The following is a 6,000-nucleotide window of genomic DNA, read 5'->3' on the forward strand; positions in this document are numbered from 1 at the left end:
ATAATGGCTAAAAACTTGAAGAAATCAGGATATCCTTCAAAAGATGAATGTATAAGCAAATTGGGGTACATCCATGTCAAGGCGAGTAGAATATGCCACCCCAAAATATGTCTCTCTGGCATAAGGATTATTGGTCTGCTTTAAAAAAAAAGGGGGGGGGCTTCCCTGGAGCCTCAGTGGTTAAGAGTCTGCCTGCCAATGCACGGGACACGGGTTCGAGCCCTGGTCCGGGAAGATCCCACATGCTGCAGAGCAACTAAGCCTGTGCTCCACAACTACTGAGCCTGCGCTCTAGAGCCCACGAGCCACAACTATTGACCCCGTGTGCCACAACTACTGAAGCCTGCACACCTAGAGCCCGTGCTCCACGAGAAGAAAAGCCACAATGAGAAGCCCATGCACTGCAAAGAAAAGTAGCCCCTGCTCGCCACAACCAGAGAAAAGCCTGCACGCAGCAATGAAGACCCAATGCAGCCAAAAATAAAATAATATATCCAATAAAAATATCTCAGAAAACTGAGATTGCTGTTTTATGAAAGACATTTACAATACAGAAGTTTCCATTTATAAGGGTATGTCCCTCTTTGCACCAAAAATGGAAGGATAATTAAATCTTAAGTAACTCTTTTCAATGGAGAAGTCCTGACTTAAATGTGCAAACAATCATACCCTTGTTTACTGTGCTTTGCATGATAACCTGCCATAAGTGGTCTTCCCCCCTTCCCCAGCATATTTCTTCTGTTTTTAGCTGAAGAGGTATTTAAGGGGATGGTTTTGGTCATTTCAGGGAGTGACTCAGTTTTCCTTGCTATCCCCCCTGTATTCAGAAGGTATACATGTAATTAAACTTCTGCTTTTCTCCTGGTAATCTGTCTTTTATTTCAGGGGCAGGGGGGCCTCAACCAAGAACCTAGAAAAGTAGAGGGAAAATCGTTTTTCCGCCCATACACATGCAGTGGAATACTACTCAGCAGAAAGGAATGCACCATCAGCCTATGGAAAGACATGGATAAATCCTCAGTATATACTGCTACGTGAAAGCATCCAGGCTGAGGAGGCTGCACACAGTATGACCCCATTGGTGACATTCTGGGAAAGGCAAAGCTACACAGATGATAAGCAGATCATGGGGTGGGGGGTTTGAAGTATTCCATGTGACACTCTAGGATGGATACCTGTCACTATGCATTTGTCTAAGCCCACAGATGTGTATAGCCAAAGGGGCCAATCATAATCTATTCAAATTTAGTTATTTAGGATGTAGGAGTGTTGCAGGATGGAATACATTATGTGACAGAGTCTAACTGTATTAGAAATATATGGAAACAACTCACCGTAGGGGATGGGATCAAAGGTGCTGACCTAAGTTACCTTTGGAAATGAATGGAATCTGTAGATTAAAGGCAAAATGGACCGTATATAAACAGTGGGCTTTATTTTACGAAGTTCTTTCCAGGGTGTAGTAGCTAACAACTCTGAAACCTCTGCACATGTAACCTGGAAAGGAGCAATGCATACAGAAATGGCAGATGGTGGGAGCCAGGCTCCTCACTGTGGGAGCGGGAAGTTACAGATAAGCAAGGGGAGAGCCTCTGCCCTCGTAATGCTGGATCTGGGCTTCCTGGGCGGATGTTGACTGGCCGGGGAAACACACAGATCTTCACGCTGGGAAGACCCTGCAGACACAGGAACTTCACGCCCCATCTTTCCACCCATACCAGCGTTTAAGACATTCTCGCCCCCAGGCAGATAAAGGAACATGAGGGTCTTGCTTACCCCTAAGCTGTCCCAGAATCCAGGCCCTGGGGGTGGAGCCAGGTTGGGGGTGCCTGGGCCTCTGACCAGCAGGTGAGAGGAAGGAGGAAGACCAGTCCTGAGGACAGAGGTTCCCTCAAGTCTGTGAGCCCAGGAGCCCCGATGGGATTCATTCCCACTGAGGACATGGGCGGGGTCTGCAGTGGTTCTGTGTTCCCCCTGGGCCCCTTTGATGAAGCCATGGCAGCACTGGGCCCAGACATCTACTGGCAGTGTCTCACACTCTGACACAGTGGTTTTACAAAGGAACAAGAGAATGGAGCTGAGCCCCTGACGGTCACTCCTTTCTGGCTCTGAGTTGCTTCCAACAGGACCGCAGTCACCTGCACATAGTCTGCTGTGACCTACCTGCCCCCATTGGCTTTTCCTCTCCCTCCCTGCAATGATTCCCGTGACATTTCAAGCCTCGACCCCTCTCGCAGACCAGACGCCTCTGTCCAGTCACTGCACCCCCATCTCACCTTGGGGGCTAACAGGCCCCTCAGAGGACTGGGATCCTGCAGCTCCCCACACCCAGGAGCAGCCCCACCTTCCCAGGTTGCCGAGCCCAGGCAACGGGTGTAACCGAGCAGGACCCTACAGGGCCTTCCCAGGACAGACCCCTCCCCGACATCCTCTGCTGTAGCTCCTCTCTGAAGTACCTGGATAACAGTATCTGATGCACGCTTCCTGAGTTGTTTTACAGATGCTGAAACCACCACAAAACGGAAGAAATTAACTACCTGATGATCTTGAACAGGTAGCCCCGGAACTTCTGGTGCCTAAGAATTTATAATGTTAACCGCCTATTACCTCACCATCAACCAGAGAATTGTGCACCAGCTGATCGCATACCCTGCGACCCCCCTCCTTCACTTGGCCTTTAAAATTCCTTTGCTGAAATCCTTCAGGGAGTTTGGGGTTTTAGAGCACAGGCCACCTGGCCTCCTTGTATTGGCACTCTTACAATTAAAGCTGCACTTCCCTTCACCACACCCGGTGTCAGTAGACTGGCTTTACTGCACTCGGGCAAGCGGCCCAAAGTTTCGTTCGGTAACACTGGGGTCTCCCAGGCTCCCACTCTCCTTGTGCCCCACTGACTGTCATCTGCTCCTCCAGAGTCTTGTTGCAGCAAAAATAGAAATGAAGTTTCCCTCCCCTGAGAACAAGGAAAAGAAAGGGAACAGTGACTAGGCTAGAGAAGAAACATAATCTGACCTGAAAGAGTTAATCACTCCTTGTTTTACTTTGTCACTAATTTGTAGTAACTAGATGTGTACTTTACAAAGCTAATCTCATTCCCTGACACTATGTAATTTACCTCTGGCACCCATCACCCCTAACTCTGTGTGAGTTACATCCCCTGCCTCTCACTCCCTAACCTTATTATGTCCAGCACTTACATTCTATATGCCCTTCATAACAAGTCACCCCCTATAGTTTTTGCATTTCAGAAACAAGGTCACCGGTCGATAAACCAGAAGCAAACGGACGCAATTACCAGACTGCCGGACCCCAATTACCGGGCAGCCTGATGCCAACTATGACTGTTTTGAAATAATGCAAAGGAAAGGAGGAATGCAAGACCTTCACTACTTCGATCCTCATCCTATACCCCGGACTGCGAGAGCCCCACGTATAAAATCTTCCCTGATTCTCAAGGAGGGGTGCCCAGTTCTTGAGGCACTAGCTGGCTGTGTCTTCCCTGTTGTCTGGCAGAAGAATAAAGCCATCTCTCTCTTCCTCCAAAATCCCTGTCTCCGTATTTCTGTTTGGCCTCGGTGCACAGGGAAGCCGAGATTTCGACAGCAGTCTGTGGCCAGTTCCCACACTAATTCACCTCTACACCCACAGCCCTGGCCCAAGCCCAATCTTGTGCCTGGTTCCTCCATCAGGCCCTGACAGAACTCCCTGCCCGCACGGTGCACCTCACATCCCACCCCAACGTGGTCTTTCTGAAGCATAAACGAGACTGTGACTCTCCCCCACCTGTAATCCCCCAAACGTTTCCCCACTTTCGCTAGGGTATCTGCTGGGAGAGACATCTGCCAAGGCCCTGAGAGTCCCCGGCATCCCCACGAGGCTGCTGGCTCCTGGGTTCCCTGACAATGAGCACCTCAGCCGGCCAGGCGACACGGCAGGAAACCCCAGAACTGCTCACCTAGGGAGGGGACTGGCACGGCCACTGCCTGATCAGAGAGAGCAGAGAAGGGCTCCCCAGCTGGGACACAGACTCTGCACGAGTGGCCTCTCCCTGAGCCACGACATCACCTCGTGTGACTTGAGGGAAGGAAGGACCGAGGCACACTTGGCTCCTAAGGAGGATGGGATAGGCTCAGCCATGCCCCCCAAATTCACATGCTGAATCCCTAACCCCCAGGACCCCAGGATGTGGCTGTATTTGGAGATGGGATTTTTAAAGAGGCGATCAAGGTAAAAATGAGGTCACTAGGGTGGGTCTTAATCCAATAGGATTGGTGTCCTACCAGAAGAGATTAGGACACAGATAGGCACAGGGGGAGACCACATGAGGACCTGGGGAGAAGATGGCTGTCTAAGCACCAAGGAGAGAGGCCTCAGGAGAAACCAGCCTGCATACACCTTGATCTCAGACAGCATCCAGGACTGGGAGATCGGTCTGTTATTCAAGCGGCCCAGTCTGTGGTATTTGTTACGGCGGTCCTGAGCAGACTCACATGCAGGGTAACTCAGGGCTCAGACTGGACAGAGCCCACTCTCCATCCCCCTGTACGGGAGTTACAGGATCCTCAGGAACTGAGGAGGGGGTCCCTGAGGAGAGGCACAAGAGAGGAGGTGCTAGGCATTAACATGACTGCATTCACGTTAAACGTGCCTGAAGTCCAGTCACACGAGATGGTCTTGTCCTGTATGTACATCGGCACCTTCAGTGTGAACTGCAGATCTTTAGCTTCACCACCTCCACTGAGAGCATTAGCTTCACCTGCTGTGGACCGTCTCCTATAGGATTTCCAGAACCACAAAGCATCGAACCTTCACAGGACCCAGAGTCTGTGCACTAGCGTCTGGGCGACCCTCACAGCAGGACCGCGCAGCTACCCATCAGGACCCATTTCCCTTTTTCCTGTTCACAGCTACCCTGAACCTCCCAGCCTTCCCACTCCTTACAGCTAGGGTGTAGTGTCTCGTGTTACCAAGGGGAAGGGGTGGAGGTGGTGAGGGCTTGGCCAGCCTGCATCCTAGGACGGAGGGCATGATGCCCACCTGGTCACCCCACCCTGCTGGTTGGAGCCCTCACCTGGAAGCAGGGAGGAGAAACAAGGGGGACAGAGCCTGGGACCTGACACCCACCTGCCCTGGACTGTCACAAGAAGGGGAAAGAGGCAGCTTGAGCTTCAGCCCAGTTTTGGGAGACACTTTGTTCCAGCAACAAACTTCTGCCTTAAAAGCCAAGGTGCTTTACAAACCCCTCCCCAGCTGTCACAGAAAGTCAGGCTTAATCTCATCACACTTTTCTCAAACCCCACCTCATGCTGAGACCACCTCTCAGGTGATGGTGCTTCAGAGCAGCCCCTTTACAAGATCTCTGGAGTTCAGCTCTCCCAGCCCTGCCTTCAGTTTAAGGGAGAAGTTTCCTTGGCAAACCTGCTCAGTTTCCTTGACAACCAAGCTTCGCAATCTCCCAAACTCTTCTCCTTCAAACATTCCTATTCTAGCCTTGATGAGCCTAAAGTGACTAGTGCTGTCATCACGTGCCAGAGAGTGACTCCTCCAAGCCCGTAGTCACTGGTTACATGATGCTATTGATGACGAAATCCGAAAAGAGCCAGCTTTGCAAGGTAACCACTTCTGGACTCGGCACTGGGTCCCTTTCCACGGACAGAGTCTAGTGGCTGTTTCCACGGGCCCCATGGTGGAAGAGCTCACCTAATGCAGCCAGGACTTCATCCCTTCCAGGTGATTCCAGGGTCCTCATTCTCCCCAGACCCCCACCCACATGGCTGCTGTCTATGCCAGTCTATACGGGACCTTGGTAATATCCTAAAATGAGGGTTATTTTATACACAGGTAATGGGTTGAATGCTGGCCCCAAAAGATGTGTCCCCCGAGAACACGTGAACAGGACCATATCTGGGAAAAGGGTCTTTGTATATGTAGTTAAGGATCTCAAGGTGAGGTCATCTTGGGTTAGGGTGGCCCTCAATCCAACTGAGAGAGTCCTTATGA

This window comes from Balaenoptera acutorostrata, chromosome 12 (assembly GCF_949987535.1).
Source record: "Balaenoptera acutorostrata chromosome 12, mBalAcu1.1, whole genome shotgun sequence".
NCBI classification, from domain to species: domain Eukaryota; kingdom Metazoa; phylum Chordata; class Mammalia; order Artiodactyla; family Balaenopteridae; genus Balaenoptera; species Balaenoptera acutorostrata.